The sequence below is a fragment of the Muntiacus reevesi genome, chromosome 17 (genome assembly GCF_963930625.1).
Source record: "Muntiacus reevesi chromosome 17, mMunRee1.1, whole genome shotgun sequence".
Classification (NCBI taxonomy): Eukaryota; Metazoa; Chordata; class Mammalia; order Artiodactyla; family Cervidae; genus Muntiacus; species Muntiacus reevesi.
In genome coordinates, this window is record NC_089265.1 from 56,508,914 (window position 1) to 56,531,740 (window position 22,827).

The 22,827-nt window shown below is 41.0% G+C and overlaps 1 protein-coding gene across 7 annotated transcripts in view; it reads right to left on the reverse strand.

Annotated features, from left to right (window-relative positions):
* RNF38 (ring finger protein 38) overlaps positions 1-22,827 on the reverse strand; it is a 120,107-nt gene that overhangs the window by 36,520 nt on the left and 60,760 nt on the right. Inside the window, exons 1-2 of one of the 7 annotated variants that reach the window (XM_065907982.1) lie at positions 17,382-17,700; positions 9,847-9,996 (exon numbers count right to left, since the gene is read on the reverse strand). The exons of 3 other annotated variants lie outside the window; for them this stretch is intronic. The gene's annotated coding sequence lies outside the window, so the exon portion shown is untranslated. Of the gene's footprint in view, positions 1-9,846; positions 9,997-17,381; positions 17,701-17,877; positions 18,006-22,827 lie in introns of those variants that run through there. 3 more of the 7 variants (XM_065907983.1, XM_065907981.1, XM_065907985.1) reach the window with 3 other exon arrangements.

The window sequence follows — 22,827 nt, forward strand, 5'->3', positions numbered from 1 at the left end:
GGGTAGCCTGTCCCTTCTCCAGAGGATCTTCCCAATTCAGGGGTAGAACCCAGGTGTCCCACACTGCTGGCAGATTCTTTACCAGCTGAGACACAAAGGAGCCTAAGAATACCGGAATGGGTAGCCTATCCCCTCTGCAGGGCATCTTCCCAACCCAGGAATCGAACCGGGGTCTCCTGCGTTCCAAGTGGATTCTTTACCAACTGAGCTGTCAGGGGAGCCCTACACTTAATGGTGCTATTGAAACCATACTTGTTTTAACCCCTGATTTTAATAAGAAAATCAGCTATGTTTCGATAATCCTAAAAAAAAAGTGAAAAATAACCAATGAAATTTAGATATTCTGATTAAAACCAAACGACAGAACAACTAAGACTTCACAAACTCAAATATGAGCGACACGTGCACGCGATCGCCAAATTTCGTAAAACAGACTTCATTAACATTGACTTTTTAAAGTACAAAATACTAGTGATGGGTCATCAGCGGCTTTCATATGTATAAAAGGTGAAAGCGTCGGTTGCTCAGTCGTGTCCAACTCTTTGTGACCCCATGGACCGTAGACCCCGGGGCTCCTCTGTCCATGGAATTCTCCAGGCAAGAAGACTAGAGTACGTTGCCACTCCCTTCTCCAGGAGAACTTCCCAACCCAGGGATTGAACCTGGGTCTGCTGCATTGCAGGCAGATTCTTTACTATCTGATCCTTCATATGTATAACCTGTACCTCAAAGCTTAATGCAAACTAAGACACGGAACTCTGTTTTCTAAAAATCCACTGCCCAAATGGAGGAGAATGTTGTTCAGTTGCGTTCGACTCTTTGTGACCCTATGGACTGCTGCATGTCAGGCTTCCCTATCCTTCACCATATCCTAGAACTCGCTGAAACTCATGTCCATTGAGTCGGTGATGCCATCCAACATTGCATCCTCTGTCATCCCCTTCTGCTCCTGCCTTCAATCTTTCCCAGCATCAGGGTTTTTCTCATGAGTTGGCTCTCTGCATCAGGTGGCCAAAGTACTGGAGTTTCAGCTTCAGCCATCAGTCCTTCCAATGAATATTCAGGACTGATCTCCTTTAGGATGGACTGGTTGGATCCCCTTGTTCTCCAAGGGACGCCTAAGAGTCTTCTCCAGCACCACAGTTCAGTTCAGTTGCTGTTCTGTCTGACTCTTTGCGACCCCATGGACTGCAGCACACCAGGCCTCCCTGCCCGTCACCAACTCCCGGACTTTACTCAAACTCATGTCCATTGTGTCGGTGATGCCATCCAACCACCTCAAACTCTCTCGTTCCCTTCTCCTCCCACCTTCAATCTTTCCCAGCATCAGGGTTTTTCAAATGAGTCAGCTCTTCGCATCAGGTAGCCAAAGTATTGGAGTTTCAGCTTCAGCATCAGTCCTTCCAATGAACACCCAGGACTGATTTCCTTTAGGATGGACTGGTTGGATCTCCTTGCAGTCCAAGGGACTCTCAAGAGTTTTCTCCAACACCACAGTTCAAAAGCATCAATTCTTCAGCACTCAGCTTTCTTTATAGTCCAACTCTCACATCCATACATGACTACAGGAAAAACCATAGTTCTGACTAGATGGACCTCTGTTGGCAAAGTAATGTCTCTGCTTTTTAATATGGTGCCAGTTAGCATATTAGCAGTCAAGGTTAGTAATAGCTGTTCTTCCAAGGAGCAAAGCGTCTTTTAATTTCATGGCTGCAGTCACCATCTGCAGTGATTTTGGAGCCGATGACAACAAAGTTTCTCACTGTTTTCATTGTTTCTCTATGTATTTATCATGAAGTGATGGGACTGGATGCTATGATCTTAGTTTTTTGAGTGTTGAGTTTTAAGCCACCTTTTTCACTCTCCTCTTTCACTTTCATCAAGAGGCTCTATTAGTTCTTTTTTTCCTGCCCTAAGGGTGGTGTCATCTGCATATCTGAGGTTATTGATACTGAGGAGAATGGACAGATTCACAAAAATAACCTTAAAAACCTCAGGCTATCAGATTTTCAGTGATGTTCAGGTTGTGCATTAACATATTCTTATTTTACAACAAAGCTATTACTTTTAAGAATGGAGATGACTGAGAAAATTTCCCATCCCTTCTCTTCTGCTGTAAAAGGTTCTCAGGGTGTAAGAGACAAAGACTAGGAAATAACGTGGAAGCGAGCTCATTCACTATGGTAATAAGCCTTGCTTTTCCAGTCAAAGTAATAGGAAACCACAAACTGATATTTAGGAACAGGGAATTATTAAAGAGTTTACGACATGCAATGTTGTTTCACATTCCTTATCAATTTGAGTACTCTATGAAACTCTAACTCAGTATTTAGCATCTAATAAAATGCGTAGAGGATTACATCTATCTAACCTCAAATCTCTATAACCAAACATTCTTAGAAGTAAAAAAAACCCCATAAAAGTATTGCATGGTTTCAAAAAAAAGCAAATCACAAACTGTTAAATGCTGAATGCCATGGGGGAAAATATATACACAAACACATGTGCATATGTACATATATAAAGACACATAAAATATAAATATATATTTATATATCTCAACCAGGAAGTTTTGGAAGATAATGCAAACCTTCTGCAAAGCAGAACCAGGTTCCAAGTTCCAGATTTAAAATGGTGATTTAAATGGGCCTCCGACTTCAGCAACCACTAGTGAGCCCTGAGGACTTCCTTCTCAAAGGAACAAGGGGGCAACTAGAATCAAGAGGTAAAATTTCCAGAAACCTGGTCCCCTCTCCACCTGGACCTTATTTAGGACAACCACTCATCTCAGACTCGCAAGTAAGTACAGAGTGATTTATGAGTTTCCAATCCTCTTTTAAACTTCCAGACTTTCTCCATTTGCCTTACACCTTAGACAAAAGACTAAATTTCTCATTCCACATGTAGAGCTAGTGCGAAGAACCCACGTGCCAGTGCTTGACCTCAGGAGACACGGGTTCGATCCCTGGGGGGGAGATGCCTGGGAGGAGGGCATGGCAACAAGTCCAGTATTCCTGCCTAGAGAATCCCATGGACAGGAGCCTGGCGGGCTACTGTCCACGGGGTCACCAAGAGTCAGACAGGACTGAAGCGACTCAGCATGCAAGCATGCAGAGAAAACACTCAGCGAATGCTACGAATTAAAAATAAAAGACACGACGACAGCCATCATTTAAAAGTCTATGAACAATAAATGCTGAAGCGGTTGTGGAGAAAGGGGAACCCTCTTGAACGCTGGTGGGAATGTAAGTTGATAGAGCCACTATGGAGTATACGGTATGGAGGTTCCTTAAAAAACTGAGACATGAAAGCAATCAGAAAACCGAAACGCTCACTCTACACAGAGCAACTGATAAAGAATAAACACAGACAGTTCCCTTTTCGTAAATAATAAGCAGGGGGAAGGCTGGAAATTAACTTTATATTGGAACCACACAATGTAATTTACAAAATGATCTCTACACATTCTCTCACTTAATTCTCCACAAACGGAAGTCTTGACTGAAACTATATTCAAATTTATGTAAAACGTGTTTCTATTAGTGAAGATGTACCAAAGACAATTCAGTGATATACTGCCTTTGAACTACACGAGGTATATACAGTCCTGTCTGACATAATTCACACAGAACTTTAATTTTCTAAAGTACAGCTTTCATAGTTCTCAGCTCAAAATGTTTCAGAACAAAATCCAACTTCATAACCACTCTAAAAGTACATCCTCCTGGAATGTTATTTTACTTAAAGATATGGGGGAGGGGGAGGCTTTTACTGTTCTGTTTTCAAAAGTTACTGCAGGAGACATTATAAAAAAAAAAACAATCAAGACTTTGCTTTTGATATGGCCCAAGTTTGTGTTTTTTTTTTTTATAAAAGGCCAAAGAACAGAATGCAATGAGTGCTTACAATGGGACTCTAGTGGTATAACTAATGCAGTTCCATCATAATGAAGAGGATAAAATACTGTGTGAAAATATTAAATTACTGTATCACTGGCATAACTACTAGGCCAGCAGTGGCTTCCTGAGTTTAGGGAGGCCTGTGTGGCTAACTTCTGAATAATTATTAACAACCTAAGTCCTAGATTTTTCTTAATTTTTAATTACACAAAACACCACTGGTTCACAAACTGATTTATCTTGATGTTGTAAATGTACTGTGTTCAAATGCTGTATTTACTTCCACAGAAGCTATAAACAAGGATAAATAAAATAATCTGAGGCATAAATATGAAACCAACAAAAACAGAAAAGCTATTAAGAACAACCTGAAATCAAGGGATCTCTCTGAACTATCCACCTGGAGTTGTGCAGACAGCTGAAGCTCAAATTAGAAATGTTAATTCAGGAATTTTTGGTATACAGATAGATGGTATGTCAAAGAAGTTGCAGGCAGTGAGAAAATTGCTCAAAATATCAATGATTTATATAGTGAAAAAGAGGTTCAATGCTAAACCCTAAGAAGCTCCAACATTTTATGTTGAGTAGCTGATGAAAGGAGCGTGGAGTGTGAAGGTGAAAGCCAATGGAATGGAGTTTCAAGGAGTCAACTATTAGGTTGATGCAAAAGTAACTGCAGTTTTGCAATGTTGCACTTTTCTGTTTGATATTGAGACACATTCTTAAATAAATGTGGTTATGTTATACATCACTTTAATACATTATTCTTAAATTTTTTGCTAGTAACTTGTAACCTGCTGTTTATATTTATTTCAGACTAGGGAAATGATGTTAGACAAAAAGCAAATTGGAGCGATTTTCTTATTCAAGCTCAAAATGGGTGGTAAAGCAGCAGAGACAATGCGCAACATCAACGCCTGCGGCCCAGGAACTGCTACCAAACACACCGCGCAGTGGCAGTTCCAGCTTCGCAAAGGAGATAACAAGCATAACGGAAGGTGCAAGTTGACAATGACCAATTGAGAGGATCACTGAAGCTGATCCTCTTGCAACTACATGAGGAGTTGCCAAAGAACTCAACATCGACCATTCTACAGTCGTTTGGCATCTGAGGCAAACTGGAAAGGTGAAAAGGCTTGGTAAGTGGGTGCTGCCTCAAGAGCTGATTGAAAAATCAAAAATATCGTTTCGAATCCAACAACAACGAATCATTTCTCATCAGACTGTGATGTGTGACAGAAAGTGGATTTTATACGACCAGCTCAGTGGTTGGACCAAGAAGCTCCAAAGCACTTCCCAAAGCCAAACTTGCACCAAAAAAAGGTCATGGTCAATGTTTGGTGGTCTGCTGCCGCTCTGATCCACGACAGCTTTCTGAATCCTGGTGAAACTGTTACATTTGAGAAGTATGCTCGGCAAATCAGTGAGATGCACTGAAAACTGCAATACCTACAGACAACACTGGTCAGCAGGACGGGCCCAACTCTTCTCCACAGCATCGGATCGTACATCTCACAAGTGATGCTGCGAAAGCTGAGTGAATCGGGACTGCGAAGCTTTGCCTCACCCACCATATTCACCCGACTTCTCGGCAACTGACTGCCAACTTCCTTCAACCATCTCAACATCTTCTTGCAGGGAAAATGCTTCCACAACCAGCAGGAGGCAGAAAATGCTTTCCAAGAGTCAGTCGAATCCCAAGGCACAAATTTTTATGCTATGGGAATAAACTAACTTATTTCTCGTTGGCAAAAATCTGTTGATTGTAATGATTCCTATTTTCATCAATAAAGATGTGTTTGAGCCTAGTTACAATGATTCAAAATTCATGGTCCGAAACCTCAACTATTTTTTTCACCAACTTAATTAAGAGGTCACGTAGAAGGAGGGTTGAAAAACAGCCACTGGATTTAAACAACATGGAACTCAATAACATGGAACTATTTCTTTACAATATGATTTAGTATCATTGTGGCATATTTCCCTTTATGACAATTTTGGGAAAAGTTCCTGTGTTTCCTTTGTTAATTTTCCTTATGAATTTAAGGATAACTGTAAAGTTCTAAACTGAAATTTTTCCTTTATCTTTTTGGCTGAAATTTTTATTACGTCTATGAAGTTAAGAGAATAGACATTTTTACAGTAAGTAGTCTTCTCTTTCAGAAACAATGTATTTCTTTATTTGTATAAATCAAAGAAATTTCAATCACCTAACTTCAGTAAATTTATAGATTAAAGTTGTTATCTAGCTGTATTAAGATGCATACCTGAGGAGAAAAGGGAACCTCTTACAGTACTGGTGGGACTCTAAGTTGGTACAGCCACTATAGAAAACAGTATTGGGTTTCCTCAGAAAACTAAAACTACCATACAATCCAGCAATTCCACTCTGAGGCATATATATATCCAGACAAAATTCTTAATTCAAAATGATACATTCACCCCTATGTTCATAGGAACACTACAGACAATAGCCAAGACATGGAACCAATTTAAATGTCCACTGACAGATAAATGAATCAGGACGATGTGATTTATTTATATATATATATAAAATTTATAAGTAAAATGGACTACTACTCAGATTAATGATAATAATGCCACTTGCAGTAACATGGGTGCAACTAGAGATTACCATAAAAAGTAAAGTCAGAGAAAGACAAATACCATATGATACCACTTACATGTGGAATCTAAAGTACGACACAAATGAACCTATCTACGGAACAGAAATAGACCCACGGGCATGGAGAACAGACCTGCGGTTGCCGGGGGCGGGCTGGAGGGTGAGATGGGAGGCTGGGTTACACACAGGATGGATGAACACGCTCCCACTGGAGAGCACAAAGAGTATATTCACTTCCCGTGATAAGCCGTAATGGAAAAGGGTATGAAAAAGTATACGTATGTTAAACACACACACACACTCCTGAAATCAAGGGCTGTGCCACATCTGAAATTCAAGTTCTCCACAACGCAGCTGACTTTTGAATGAAAGCGTGCAGTCTCCACTCACAATCACCGAGCCGGCTGGGGGTACAGTGACTGCTCACTTCCCGTCTGCTGGCTGGGGCTGCTCTGCTAGGCTGGAAGTGAGCCCGCTGTGTCTACACATACATCCCCTCCCTCTCGGACCTCCCTCCCACCCCCTTCCTCCCACCTCTCCAGGTCATCACAGAGCACAGAGTCGAGCTCCCTGTGCTATACGCAACTGCTAATTTTAAAACTGCAGGGGGCTGATGGCAAACAGATGTGACAGAATTTGGGGGGGGGTTGCTGTTGAAACTATCATATCTTGATTGTATCGGTTCCACATCTGTATGCCTCTGTCAAAACTCACAGAGCTGTACACAAAAAAGGTGAATTCCACTGTAATTATGCCTTAATTTTAAATTAAAAAATGATAAGCGCCTTGATTCTAATTTTAAATATAGGCCTATTTTTATAGAGATGTAAATGTGCTTCTTAAACCTTTTTCGTAAAAAAAATTCAAAGCAAGAAAACAAAACCATCATTTTTACAGAAATGTTCAAGAATATTGGTAATAGTTGATTTCTTAAGCTATATGGTAGATTTTTGAATACATATATCTTCATACTTTACAACATGCATATGTGAAATATTTCATAATTTTCAAAAATTAAAAAGCACACAAAATTTGAAATATTTTGACTAGAAAAATAAGCAAAAAAAGAGCAGAGTGAAAAAGCAATAAACAAGGATAGTGATGCAAACTCGGTTAAGTAGTGAAGACAAAAGGCAAAAAAGAGATCAAAAATAGGAGGAGCTTTTTGTTCAAAGACTGATGGTTAAAAACAAGGATCCAGGAGAGTGTCAACACTTGCCTTTATCTCTGTGACCATCCCACTTACTCGTCACACATCCAATTCCACGCTTGAAGCACGAAAAGCCAATCATTTCTTTACTCCTAGAGAAGGCTATAGGAGAAAATGATGTCCTCACAAAAGAGAATAGTTTCAGCTAAAATATAAAGTACAAGGGGTGTTTTGGGGGGAAAAAAGGGAAGAGGTAAGGTGATTCTGTTTGGAATGGATGGAGTAAAAAAAGGAAAAGGAAAAGCAGAAAGAGTTGGGAGGGAAAGAACCTGGAGCAAAGCAGCAAGAAAACAATGCATCAAGGCAGTGGCTTTCTGAGGAGCAGGATACGGCTGCCGGGTTCTCCTTCCCATTGGGCAGCTCAGTTTTATGATGATGAGAACCATAACTGGAACTGGGACATCATACTCAATTTTGGTATCAGAACTAGTTGAAAGTACCTGACAATATTTCAAAGGGGATGTGAGAAGGATCTGCTTTGCTTCATGAGGAACAGTGGGGGGTAGTAAGTGGACAAGGAAAACCTCCAGTCTCTCGTGGGAGCAAAGTACATTGAGGGCCTGGTTTTAAGTTAGAGCAAAGAAAGGTTTAAGTTAAATTAGGGCTGCAAATAAAAAAAACCTTTCACTTTTCTGCTGTTACTTGAGTGTTACTCAAGTGGAACTGGCTAACCTTTTGGTTTTATTTTCAAAATATGGGTTTTAATCTACTGCATTTGGCAGCTACTCTTTGAGTTTAGTTAATGTTACCTTAATGCTTAAAGACTCAGAGGAAGTACAGAGAACACAGAAAGTGTCAAATAACTGCTTACTGGTGGCAGTAGTGAAGGTATGTATGAAATCAATTTCTTCATTAGTTACTACTAAAGATCAAGTTCTTGCAAGCTAATGCTGTATCCAAAACGGCAGTAAATATGTCATGCAATTCAATAAACGATGTCTTTTAACATGCAGTGAACTGTGTTTACAGAAATACCGGTAAGGTGGTATGACAGAGATAAGAAATAGCTGAAGTTGGATTTGAGTCTCTATTCTGTCAATAACTAGATATGTAAATTGGGCATCTCGGTGAGATTCTCTGAGGCTATTTCTTCATCTAGAAAACCATCCAGATGAACTTTATTATGATGGCTAAAAACAAAAGGAGACAACACACGCCAAGCAGAGAACCTGACACACAGGATCCACAAGGAACAACAGACTGAGAGCCCTGGATCACCATACACGATCCTCCTCTACGTCAGCTTCTAAATCCTGCCTCTCCAACGTGGCGTAAACACTCCCCTTTCAGAAGCGGTCTCAAGTCCCAGCCTACCACTCCCATGTGAACAGAAAGTAAGCTGGCTCTACCCAAAAGCCCGAGCTGTGACTAGCAACTCTCACCACCTCAACATGTACAATTACGTGTCTTGCCCACAACCCCTAGTATCCAGAAGCAATTCTGTAACTTAAGTCTCCTTTCTGGTAATGATGACTTCCGTTACTAAATCTGGAATCTCGGGGAGTAATGGATTTTAAATACAGTAGTCAATGATTTCTGTGAGTACATCCTAGTAATCTTGTTAAGAACCTAATGATAGTTTACATCCATTTATACCTTAATTTTTTTTCATTTCATATGTAATGAAATTTTAAACACATTTACCCATAGGTATCAAAAGTCATAGAAGGCAAGTTATCATATTTTCTCTCTGAAATGTGCATCACCATCAGACTCTGTAGTGTGCATTACTATCAAAGCAGTGATGGCTTTAAAAAATATCTTACAAACTTCTATTTTTCTTTCTCTATACAATTTCACATATTCTCTAATATCTTCTACTTTTCTACAGAACTTGACCTATTAGGACGCGTGATCAAGACCAAAAGATTAAAAAACAAGAATATTAAGTGGTCAAACAGTAACAGCAGCTCAAGAGAAGACAAACATTCTTCAGAAAAGCTGGCTGAATAAGTTAAAGATGTCCTCTAAGAAGAATACTTATTCCCACAAACAACAGAAAACAAGAAGTAGGAAGATACTGAGAATGTTGGTTCAAGCCTTCCTAGACAACCTAGTATGTATCTTGTGACTTTCAGCCCTACGAAGGCAAAGGGTAAATATATAAGAACCTGGAAGAAAGCTTTGAAGTGAGCATCCTCTTGAACGGTAGTGTTCTGATCACTTGGGAGGAGAGGGAACAGGCTCTGAAGTCTCACCCTTTCACAAATCACCTTGTTAGGATGGCCAGGCAGAGGTGCTGAATTGGCCCCGGGAGATATCTGGGAAAAAGAGGGAGAAGAAAAGGATAGTTCATGGCTAGCCGCACCAATGTGGAGAGTCAAGCCTATGAAGGACAGTCTGGATTTTCTAGGTATTTGATGATTTTGTTAGCAGAGCAAAAGAAATAAAAAATTAATCTTAAACATCAAAACAAACATAAGGAAGACAAAGACTGCCTCTGGCAATGGATCGCTCTTATAAAAACTTTCTCTAAAGGCAAAACAGCACTGCTCAAGAACACAAAGTCCTTCCTATGCTTCCCATGTAGCACCTGTCGGTATCTTTCCTGCTGGCATTAATTCTGAAATCTTAAAAGACAGGTAGGATTTCATGTCAAGAAAACCAGAAGTAAAAATCACTTAAGTACAGAACGATTAGTGTCTACCTGGCTGTGATTAATTTTTCATTCTTTTTTTTAGTTAACCTTCCAAATGATCAGGCAAGGGAAGAGAAACTTTAGTTAACACCTATGGCCAAATTTCTATAGTGATCACAGGTATAAAAAACAAGATTTATATTGTGGAGACCTCAGCTCTATTCAACACAAACCTAGGAACCTACTTAATGAATAAAGGACAAGATCATAAGCCTCAAAGTAAATGCCTGCATGTTTTAAATGCTTGACTAGACTGTGAGTTAATGCCCTAAACTCATATGTAAATATACTTAATCTAGCATTTCTGACCAGACATGATGAGTATCAATCACCATTCCACTGTGCTGTGGAGTGAACTGCCCTTTGGGATTAAGGGTTGTGGACCTGCTTGTCCCTAAAGACCATGTGCTTTAAGGCTGTCTTGTTTTTTCATTTCATTGCTGCATTCATTCCCTTACATGTAAGTGTCTATCCTGTAACAGGCACTAAACAAAAACAGTCATGATTTTCTACCTTCAAGAAGTATATACAATAAAAAGAAAAGCAGATCACCATACAGTATAGAAAAGTACCTTTCTGTGGTAATGGTCCATGCTGGTGCTTTGCAGAGGTAATTGGTAAGAAACAGTGTTGTCAAGAAACTACAAAATGATCAGCATAACTGGTCAGTAAGGAAGTAGCCAGAGAGGAAGGGACAGACAAGAGCATAACGTGGCATGCTAATTATATGAATAACGCTGCTACAGTAAACTTGTTAGCTCCTCTAGAAATTTTTCTTTCTGGCTTGCTATGAGCCTCATCAACAGATAACTAGGCCTGTTGCTAAGAAAATAACTACTTCCAAACACCTTCCTAGGACTGAAGGCAGTAGTTTTAGAACTTACTAGTACTGCTCCACAAAAGGCTGTGGACATGAACTAAAGCTCACCTCTGTACTATAAACATGCATGTGTTAACATTCTTTACCATTGTGATGAAGTAGGACTGAGTGAATCAAGGAATGTTTACTGACTGCCTCCTATAGGCAAAGAGTTACGTTAGAAAACAAGATCCCATGCTCAAGGAGCTTATTCTTGTTTAAAAAAAAAAATAGAGGGAGGAGCCATGGCTTTATCTGAGGGCAGGAGGAAGAAAATATTTCACAGGAAGAAGTATTTTTCACATTCCTGACTCCATTCAATCTAAGGAGTGTCTTTACCACTTTAAAGTAATTCTCAAAATGGCCTGTTCCTTTATGCAGGCTTCATGTTCTTTCTACAAGTTTATAATCTGCACAATAAGTACATCTGAAGAGTGTTTTAATAAGGTGCCATACCATCAACTACCACACTTAAGCAGTCTTACAAACTTGAAAAGTGTGAGCAGCACTCTTACAAACTACTAGTACAAAAGCTGGCTGGGAAAACAAATTTCAGTAATACATAAAAAACTGACAAACCCTGGTCCTTGCAGACATAGAGGGAGAGGGGTAAAGGGGAGAGAAAAGGAGAGAGAAGGGAAGAGGGAATTCTAAGATGGCCTTCAAGATTCCCACCTCTGGTGTGTACCTCCACCCTGCGTGGTATGTGGGGAGCACTGTAAACATAGTCAATTTCATTCCCCTGGTTGGGTTCAATCATGACCTAAATTATACAAACCCGTTCACAGAGGTGAAAGGATTTTCAGATATAATTAAGATTTCCAATGAATTTTAAGTTAATCAAAGGGGAGATTATCCTGGGTAGGCCTGATTTAATCAGAGAAAGCTCTAAAAGAGAAGTTGAGCACTTCCTTAAGAGATTCTCCTGCCAACCCTACAGACGAAGCTGCTATGTTCTGAGAAGGCACATGAATGGTACCACCTGAGGGCAGCTAGGAGCTAAAAGCGGTCATCAGTTGATAGCTGATGGCTCACGAAGATCAAGGTCCCCTCAAAGAAAACGGGGGGCCTCAGTCCTATAATCACAAGAACCACATTATAACAACAATGAGCTTGGAAGAGGACATTAAGTCTCTAACAAAATCAGAGCCCAGCCAAGTAAGACCTTGACAGAGGCTCTAGAGCTAACCCATACCAGGACTTTGATCCAGAAACTGTAAGGTAACAAGATTTGCTACTAAACTTGTGGCAATTTGTTACACAATAGAAAACTCACACAACAAACATGCAGGTAACAGAATAAAAACTGGGTATCATACTCAAGGAAAGTTTCTTCTCCAGAATTCTAGAGAAAAATTCTGTATTAACTTGATTATGAAAGACATAAAACTTAAAAAAAAAAAAAACCTAAGCAATACAGCAGTTTTTAAAACCTCAATTCGGTAATAGTAAATTTCATGCCAGGAATCAAACTGGGCTTTCTGATCTTTACATGCTACAAGTTAGGGTTAACCAGCTTGCTTGCTTAAAGTGAAACCTAAATACCAGAGCCATAATTTGAAGCCAAGTGTATCCGGTTCTAAGATTCAGACTCAACCCACTAAACCACCTTCTAATTGCAGAATTTTAAAAGTAACATTCTTCTTTGTAATCTATCTAGTTGGATTAGTAACTAGCAACTATTCCACAATGCCTATTTACTTAAAGCTATTTTAAGTACTTAAAAATAAATGTTTCCTTGGAAATTGTTTCTGACTTCTGCTACTTCCCTAACTCTCCCTCAGTTAAAATTAGTCAGGTTATACAGTATCTGAAAACCAATACAGCTCTATTTTCCCCTAACATACCAACTGCTGAGAATTACAAAGACATGGTACTTCTCTCGGGATGCAACTGTATTTTAGAAGTCCTGCCATGAAACATCCCTGAGATGGGACAGAGCCTGCAACTCCACACACTTTTCATTTTTAATGTTACATATAACAATATGACTAGTTCATCCAGCATAACTCTTTCCTGTTTTATAAGACTGAAATTATAGAAAACACTTTAACCTTTTAAGAAACAATACATTACTATTTTAAGGTCATCTTCTATTTAATGTGGCCTTTCCCCGGCCTGGTAGCCATGCTACCAACAACTTAACCTCAGTGTTTGAGAGTGTGCTATTATTATCATCACTGTGGTAAATTGCAGTAGTTATTGTGTTAAAAATAACACAGGACTTAGGTCCACATAGTCTCAGAATCAGCTTCCTCCAAAATCACTAAAAAAAAAACAACAAAAAAAACACGCTACCATGGATGTTTAAGTTGGTTGTGCTAGAAGCTTACTATGTATGACTCCTTTAAAACTAACAAAATCCTGTATGGCATTTTTTTTTAATTGGAGGATAACTGCTTTACAATATGTGTTGGCTTCTGCCCATACAACAATGTGAATCAGCCATAGGCAAAAATCACTTCTGATGACAGCTTCCTTCTTTGTTCATTTACATCTTTCTCATAAAAGTAGAGAATATACACGTGTATGATAACCTCTAGGCCAGTATTAAATAATGTGTACCTTCCACAAAATAAATTGCTCAAAAGGCCAAACAGTCTTCTCCAAAATGGTAACAATACTCTCCAGAAAAGAAAAAAAAACTGTCCACTGTTACAAGTTGCATATCAACTGTTCAAAGGCAGTAAAATCACAGGCTAACACGAAAAAGGAAAGAACAAAAGATAATGAGTTAGGTGCTTGGTTGATGACTCCAACAAGTCCCTTACTCCCTTTGGTCAAAGTCTGGGTACCTAAAAAATGAAGAGGTCAGGACTTCCCTGGTGGTCCAGTGGTAAGAATCTGCCTCCCAATGCAGGGGACGCAGGTTCGATCCCTGGTTGGGGAACTCAGATCCCACATGCCAAGGGGCAACTATGCCCACGTGCCACAATGAAGGCCCAACACAGCGAAAATAAATAATTTAAAAAAAAAAAAAAATGAAGAGGTCAGATCCAAATTATACAAAAATCCAAATATTCTCACTGCTTCCACGATGGCAAATGTTAATCTCCTGGAAAGTAATCAGGGAGATTTTATTAACAACAGTTCAAATCATTGATCTGTTATCTGATAAATTCTCAGGTTATATTTCAAAATACGAGAAAAGTCATATGCATGAATATGTTCATCACATCAAAGCAACAATTTCAAAGGGAACTAGAAGTAACCTAAACATTTAACAATTAAGTGTTTGTTAAGTCAGTTTATGGTATGTGTAATTATGCAGTTTTTAAACCATTTAAGAACTGGTACTACTTACCTGAGAAGGAGCATTACTTTCCAGTACTGGGATACTTTAAAAAGAAAAATAAATTATTATTCCCATTCATGAGTTCGAGCAACAACAAATTGGATCCATGTCTTTGGGGGAGCAGAGCAAAATCAGGGTTGGTGAAAATAGCTGAAAGGCTCCACCCTTCTCTCTCATCCCTTAGTCACACAAATTAATGGGGAGGGGTGAAGAAGGTGCAACTAAGGAAGTCTCTAACCACTATATGAACTGAACTGGTGAACATAAACGTTAGGAAAAATAAGAGTTACACATTCTACTATTAAGTTTTTCTTTCATTCATTTTCACAATCTAGGATTTAAGGATTATTCTCTCCTTAAGGAAGTGTTTCTAAACCATTTTACTTAAGCTGGTAACCTCAAAGTTGTTGTTGCTTTGTAAATTGCTCTAAACCATCTCTTCAAGATTTATTTCTAAGAATTATACGGATTTGGAAAATACCTAAACCAGGAACACTCCCAATCAATAAAAAAACTTACACACATAAACATTTGAAAAAATGAAGTGTGACTGAGCTCTTCATAAATCTTACTAAATAAAAATTCAAATATTTATTGCCTATCTATCTATCATATGCTAGATACTATGAAAACAAACGTAAATATTTCTTGCCCTCAAAGAGATTCAGTCTAGTGAGGGGCAAATTCAATAGAAATAAATGAGGGTAACAGGGTCCCCTAACTTAGAGAAGGAAAAGTGTTCAGATCCTTTAAAAAGGAACATAAAATGACATTAGAGTTGGAGGAAAGACAAGACTGTGTATATGGCCCCTCTTTGTCTACTTGCTGCAATTTCTTACTTGTTTATTATTACAGAGTTCGAGCATTTGCCTGATCTCCAAACAGACAATAAGAATTTCACATTTGCTGAACAAATGAACTAGACTACAACTATACAGTTCAAATGTGTGTTTACAATCCCTATACTCTGCCCAGAGAATAAATAAAGCAAGCTATGATTTAACCAAGACAACATGAAAATGGATGTCTGATATATGCGGTTAGTAGAAAAACAACTAGAAAACTAGTAAGTAGACCTAGACACTACACAAGAATCACAGGCCTAATTAAAAGCTACCTTACCAGCAAAATGAATTACAAAATGGTGGTGGCTTAAACAAAACTGGGGCAGCATAGAGAGAAAAAGATGGAATAGACTGGAAGTAGAAGGCAAAGATCAATCATCTTCCCATACTGATCAACCATTTCAGAGACTTTTATCTGAGGATTTCTCACTCATACTTCTCACTCTCCTCCTTGCAGGTTAAAGTAAAAAATGAGCACAAATAAAAACAGGCTAGTGATGTAACTAAAAGCCTCATCCAAAGCAGTTGGCAGAGACACAACAGGCCTACACTCCACATTATGATGCTAACATATTCAAGTGTATAACTGTGTCACCCTCTGTCCATCCACTCTTCCTCAAAAATCAGGTTACTTTAGTATAGAAAATCCACAATATTTGTTCAAATTAATAACTTCCAACTTAGTTTAGCTATAAAAATAGGGTGAGTATATGAAATTCAGCAAGTATAGGAACACACTACGTTTCCGAGTCACAGAAGGTATCAGAAGTGGAGGGGACCACAGAGATCATTTAAATCCAACTCGTATTTTACAGATAAGAACCTGAGGCCCACACGGCTAATCTGCGGCAAAATTTATTCAACTACAGCCTCTAAAGGCCACCAAGTCTTTTAGAAACAAGCCTTAAAGAAAACTATAGATATCAACTTAAAACCCCTATAATTAACAGATTCAAGGCTCAATAGGTCTTCAAAAAGTGAAATATATTACACGAATACTTTTAAAAGCGAGCGAGCTGGATACAATTTCTACTTAAAATTCCATTTAATCTTTTTATTACAAGTACATGCCTGCTGATGCAAATGAGCTGATCCCTACATTTGGTCTTATATTGTTACTTCAGTAGGAAGCCCCAAATTTCTTCCTAATGGAAGACAAAAACAATTTTAATTTGATCCCAACTGTCTCTAGATCCTCATTAAGTTTTGATTTCTTAAAAACTGAGGGAATGGATTAAAAAACAAAAGTTAAGCCTAGTTACCAAGGCTGGGAGCTATTTAAAGGAATTCTGCGGTAAGTGTGTTAACAACAGTACCTGCAATCAAGGCCAAACAGGATCCAAAAAGTATTGCAATTTTAAGGTAATAAACGATTGTGAATGAGTTGCATGCACTTAAATCTCCGTGTGTTAAGTGCGCCTCGTAAGAAAACAAACGGCAATTAAAGATTACATTTTGTTTCTATTTACGGTGGAAGATTAACACACCCAACTTAATACATCCTTTTCACAGCTTCTTTAATTAAAAGCAAGGTCTTACAGGTCCTACACACGCAAATAAAAACTTTATTCTCTTTATCCCTCAATAATTTGAAAAACTCTCGGCTCAAAACCAACCTCTTTCATTCTTCAGCCCTGAATGGAAGACCTTCTATCCCCCAGAAAACGCAGCCTGTTCAGAAACCCGCGGCTGCAGAAGGACGCGAGAGAGGACCCTTCGCACCGGGTTCTGCGTTCTCCTGAGTGACATCATTTCACCTGCGCCTGGGCACACAGGGAGGCAGCAGAAGGGCCAGGCCATCCGCCCGACGGCGGGGGGCCGGCGCTCCCTCGGGCTCTGCCCGCACCTCCTCGTCGCTGCCCGGGGAACAAAGAGCGCCGGGCGGCCCGGCCGCGCCCCGCTGAACACTAGGCAACCGCCTCTCTAGCGCGGCCCCGCAGGCTCCTACCCGCCCGAGGCTCGGTCCGTCCCGCCCTCTTGCGGGAATCAACGGCCGCGGCAGCCAGTACCTGCGAGGGGAGGCTCCGCCCTGCGGGGCTACTCCCGCAGCTCCTCGCTGGGCCGCCGCCTCCTATTGTGACCGCTCGCCCAGCCAGCGGCCAGCTCGCCAGATCTTCCGTTCCCGGGCCTTCTCAACCCCGGAACCCGAACTCCGACCCAGGCGCTGTCGCGGCGCTTCCTTCCTCCCGGCACCATCACACGGGCCGCGCCACAACACTAGGGCTGCACGCCCAGACCTAGCAGAGCCGGCTAACGCCTCGGGGGCTCCATCCCCTCCGCCCCCGCGCCCTAACCGCCCGGGCCGCCGCACGGCCCGCACCGCTGCACGAGGGGCCCCGCCCCGCCGCGCGAAGACCCGGCTCGCCGCGCGCCGGCGCACTGCGCCCCACTGCGCGCGCAGGCGACGCCCCCCGGCGCTAGGCCGCACGGTGCGCGAGCGCGCGGCCCTCCACTCTCGGCCCCGCGTCGCCCACCGGCCCACTCCGACCCCTCGCAGGAACGAACCTAGCGAGGCCAGGCTGCAGGGCCGCCAGACGCTCCGCCCCTCTCCCCCTCGGCTGGCTCGGCGCGGAGACCCTTTTGTGTCCACCGCGGGGAGGGGGCGGGGCGGGCTGCGCGCGTCCCGGCGCGCGACGCGGACCAGTTCCGGCAACAGAGCCGCCGCGCAGCGCCCCTGCGCAGCCCCGCCCCGCCCCGCCCCCGCCCCGCGCGGCAGAGCCAGCCGAGGGGGAGAGGGGCGGAGCGGGCCGCGCCTCCCAGTCCGTACCCATCTCCCCCAGTGCTGTTGCAAGTGCGTGCCTGGCGCCTCCAAAGCTTAGCCATCAAACAGCACCCGACTTCATTCAGGTTCCAGATACACTATATGTATCCATGCGGCCGAAATGTTAGGGACTTTTGTTGATGTACAGGCAGGTGATGTGTGCGGGTGTCTTTGTCCAGTATATCTCTGGAGAGGCTGATTCAACCCTAGTTTGTCCTGCTGTAAGGCCCAATTAAACCTGACATTTATATTGTGCTGAGAACAGGAAATGAGACAGGCTCGGAGACAGAAGCTGGCATGGTGGCTCTCCTGATAATCACATTCAAGAAAAGAGGATGTAACATCTTCCACAAAGCGCAGTAAATACAAGGGCAAAATAGTTTAAGTGATATCGAAGGAAAGGGGGAGGTCAAGGGGACATCATCCAAGAAGTGGGTTTTAAGTAGATAGGAATTATATGTCTTCAAGGATGGCGACCATATTTCAGGCCAATCATCAAAAAACCCAGGTTCTAGTTCTTTCGGCATTGCTCAAACCAGTCTCCAGCCTGCTCTTGGCCAAAGCTACTTCCGATAGAAAATTAGGGAACCAGACTAAAATGATGTTCCAGGATCCTCTGAACCTCTATGTATGAATAACACAATAGGGTAATTATTTGAATACATTTGTCTCCCGTGTCAGACTCAAAGATCAGACTGTTTTGACTATAACCCTAAAGTCCAAACCTACAGCATGAAACACAACAGCAGGTGCTTAGCAACTGCTGAGTTCAAAGTTCCAGCAATCACATCACAGGCTTTTACAACTCCTAACAAAGAGAAGCTAAAATGAGATAAGGGGCCCCCATGAACACCTCCCCTCCCCCAGCCCCACACCCCCATTATGTAGCACTGTTATCTAGCCACTCTTCCCCCTCAAAGCCCTCTCTGCCAGTCTTCCAAAGCAAGTCAATTTGGAGATGATTACATCCAAACTTTTAAGGTCCCCGCCTCTCATTTCATTGTACAGACGCATAAATCCCAACCACACCTTTAGGTGCATCCAATGTAATCCACTTCTAACCTCTGTCTCCTGCTGTGGATTCACCTGGCATTACAGATCTTCCAACAGAATCTGTCATACAAGCTTCCTTGCACAATACAGACCACCCTGAAACAGCTTTTCTTGTTTAACTGTATACAGGTATGTAATGAAGAGGGGCAAGTACAGGGAAGAAAAAAAAAAAAGTGGGGCGGGGGGAAACAGGGAGGGAAATTACCATTTGGAAGTTGTCCAACTGTAAGGTAAGAGTCAGGTTCCTCAAGTGTTGAATCTCAGTGGCAAAAACCTATGACAGTCCTCCAGGGTTCCTAATCCTTAAACTTCTATGCATTTCCCCTGGCCTTCAGCCAACCCTTTATCAGGCAAACTCTTCAAAACCCTTCTTAAATGGTTGAGATCTTACTTAACTGGGGTGTGAGGACTTGACCTAAGAAGTCTGTCCACTGGTAAACAATGCTTCCACACCTCAAGGTTGAATAGTTTGAAATTTGTACTGCAATTATTTTTCTAACTGATTTTCTAAACCAGAAAATCTGGTACCCTGCTAACAAACACCCAATGGAGTGGGTTAAGTTTTAAGGTGGGCCACTGAACACCTAGTGTGGTGGGGAGTAAATTATACTGGAGCAGTTGGTCATTCCTAGTCAACCTAAAATTTTACTTGGAGTCTGTACAAAAACGTCGGGATCCTTGCTGCAGAGGTGTCCAGTGGATCTTTCTGCAATGACAGAAAAGTTCAACATCTCCAGCAGCATCCAAAAGGTAGCTCTTATCTACATACACATGGCTACTGAGTGAGCACTTGAAATGGGGCTAGTGCAACGAATGAATTAACCAGGATTGTATAAACAGCCGCACGTGGCTAGGGAACACTACAGCACTTGCGAGAAAGGTAGTTGCTTGTAGTAAGTGCTTTTTGAGAATTCTGACTCCAAGACTGCCCTTTAAAATCGCTTTTTAAAAAAATTGGTTTTCATGACAGAAGTGAAAACCGTAAATAACTACTAAAAACTTCTTCCTGGGGTATCTAGGTCATTTAAGTCCCCTCAACTTCTAAAATAAAAATATATCAATATATGTTGCTTACCAAAGAGGAAAATATTGCAGTTACTTCAAATATGTGTGGTCATTGGCCTACTCTGGTGTCCTAACATTCTACTACATGGAAATAACTGCTGAGATTTTTTTATTGGGCTTTCCCTTGTGGCTCAGCTAGTAAAGAATCCACCTGCCATGCAGAGATCGCTCTAGGTTAGGTTCCCCTGGAAAAGGGAAAGGCTACCCACTCCAGTATTCTGGCCTGGAGAATTCCATGGACTGTATGGGCCATGGGGTCACAAAGAGTAGGATACGACTGAGTGACTTTCACTTTCACGTTGATCTCGAGATGAATTAGGTGGTACTGATATCTTTATAATATTAAATCTTCAAATTGTAAGTAAGATGCATCATCTACTTAACTGAGCTGTTAATTTTTTCAATAATGCTTCACAGTTTTCTGAAGAGATCTTGCACAATTGTTCTTGGGTTTATTCTAAGTTTTATAAGTAATTATTAATTCTAATAGTTTTCTTAACTTTTTTGCATTTCCTACACATATAATCCCATTGGCACAAAATAACCATTCAAGTTCTATCTTTCCAATGTGTTTTCCTCTTATCTTGTCTTACTGCACTGGCTAGGATTCCCAGTACAATGCTAAATAGATACAGTGAAAGCATGCATTTTTGTCTTATTCCAAAACTGGAAAGCTTCCAACATTTCACCTTTAAGTATGATGTTGGCGTTAGGTTTTTTGTAGATCCCTCTAGCAAATCAAGGGAGTTTTGTCTTATGTTAAATTTGTTAAAAGTTTACCATAAAATGGATATTTAATTTTATCAAAATTTCCTGTATCTATTAGATAATCACAGAATTTGTGTTGCTGGGTGAATTACATTGCTTTTTGGAGGTTAAACCAATCTACATTCCTAAAAAACCATATCAGATTGTGCTACTCTCTTTTAAACGTTGGATTTGGGTTGCTAATATTTTTCTTATAATCTTTACATCTGTGTTCTTAAGTGAGATTGGCTGTTACTTTCCATCCTTGTAACATCCTTATCAAGTCTTGTCACAGATATTATGGTAGCCTCAGAAAATGAATCCAGGAGTAGTCGTCTTCTGTTCTCTACAAGAGTTTCTGTAAGATTGGTGATGCCCCTTCTTTAAATGTTTGGAAGAATTTGCTCATTAGTCAACTGAACTTGGAAATTACATTTCTTCAGGAATTATGAATTTCTCGTCAGATTTTCTGCCTTTCTCTTAATTCTTTTGTTTTTTGGCCACCCTGCAGCATTCGGGATCTTAGTTCTTCAACCAGGGATCCAATCCGTGATTCCTGCATTGGAAGTGCAGCATCTTAACCACTGGACCACCAGGAAGTCCCTTTTCCTTATTCCAACAAAAGAAAACCACTATAATCTTAGAACATATATAAGGAAGATCGCATTCTGAAACTCATAGGCAACAAGAGAAAAAAATAGATACATATGGATTACTTCAAAATAAAAACATCACTGCAACAGAGTGAAAAGGGAACCTATGGAATAGGAGAAAATATTTTCAGGTCATGTCTGATAAGAGATTAATATCCAGAATATATAAACAACTATAGGTGGTGCTAATGGTAAAGAACCTGCGGCCAATGCAGGAGACACAACAGACTCAGGTTTGATCCCTGGGTTGGGAAGATCCCCTGGAGGAGGGCATGGCAACCCACTCCAGAGTTCTCGCCTGGAGAATCCCATGGACAGAGGAGCCTGGCGGGCTTCAGTCCATAGGATTGCAGAGTTGGACACGACTGAAGCAATTTAGCACACATAAAGAACTACAACCAAGCAAAAACCAAAGCCTGATTATAAAATGGGCAGAGGACTGAAACAGACATTTCTCCAAAGATGTTCACATGTCAGAGAAGCATCAAAAAATATGTTCAACACCACTGTCAGGAAGAAAATGCAAATCAAAACCACAAGGAGATACTGCCTCACACTCATTAGGAGGTTACTATTAAACAAACAGAAACAGAAAAAAAAAGTGTTGACAAGGATGTGGACAAACTGGAATCCTTGCACACTGTTGGCAGGAATGTAAAATGGTGCAGTCACTTCAGGAAACACAATAGTGGTTCACCAAAACATTAAAAATAGGGGGAAAAAATTCAGCAATTCCGCTTCTAGGCATATACCCAAAAGAGCTGAAAGCAGAGTCTAAAGGACGCATGTATACACCGAGGGTCCTAGCAGCATTATTCACAACACCTGCAACGTGGAAGTAACCCAAGTGACCATAATAAACAAAATGTGTCACACATACAGTGCGATATTATGCAGCCTCCTCTGAAAGGAAGGAAGTTCTGAAGCATGCTACAACATGGATGAATGTTGACAACACTATGCTAACTCAGTCACAAAAAGACAACTATCATATGACTTCACTTATATTAGGGACACAGAGCACTCAAATGAAGAGACAAACTAGAAGAGGGATGGCCAGAGCTTGGGAGAAGAAGAGTAAGCTATTGTGTAATGAACATAGTTTTCGTTTTGCAACTTAAAAGAGTTCTAGAGACCGGCTGCACAATGTGAATGGACTTAACACTGCTGAGCTGT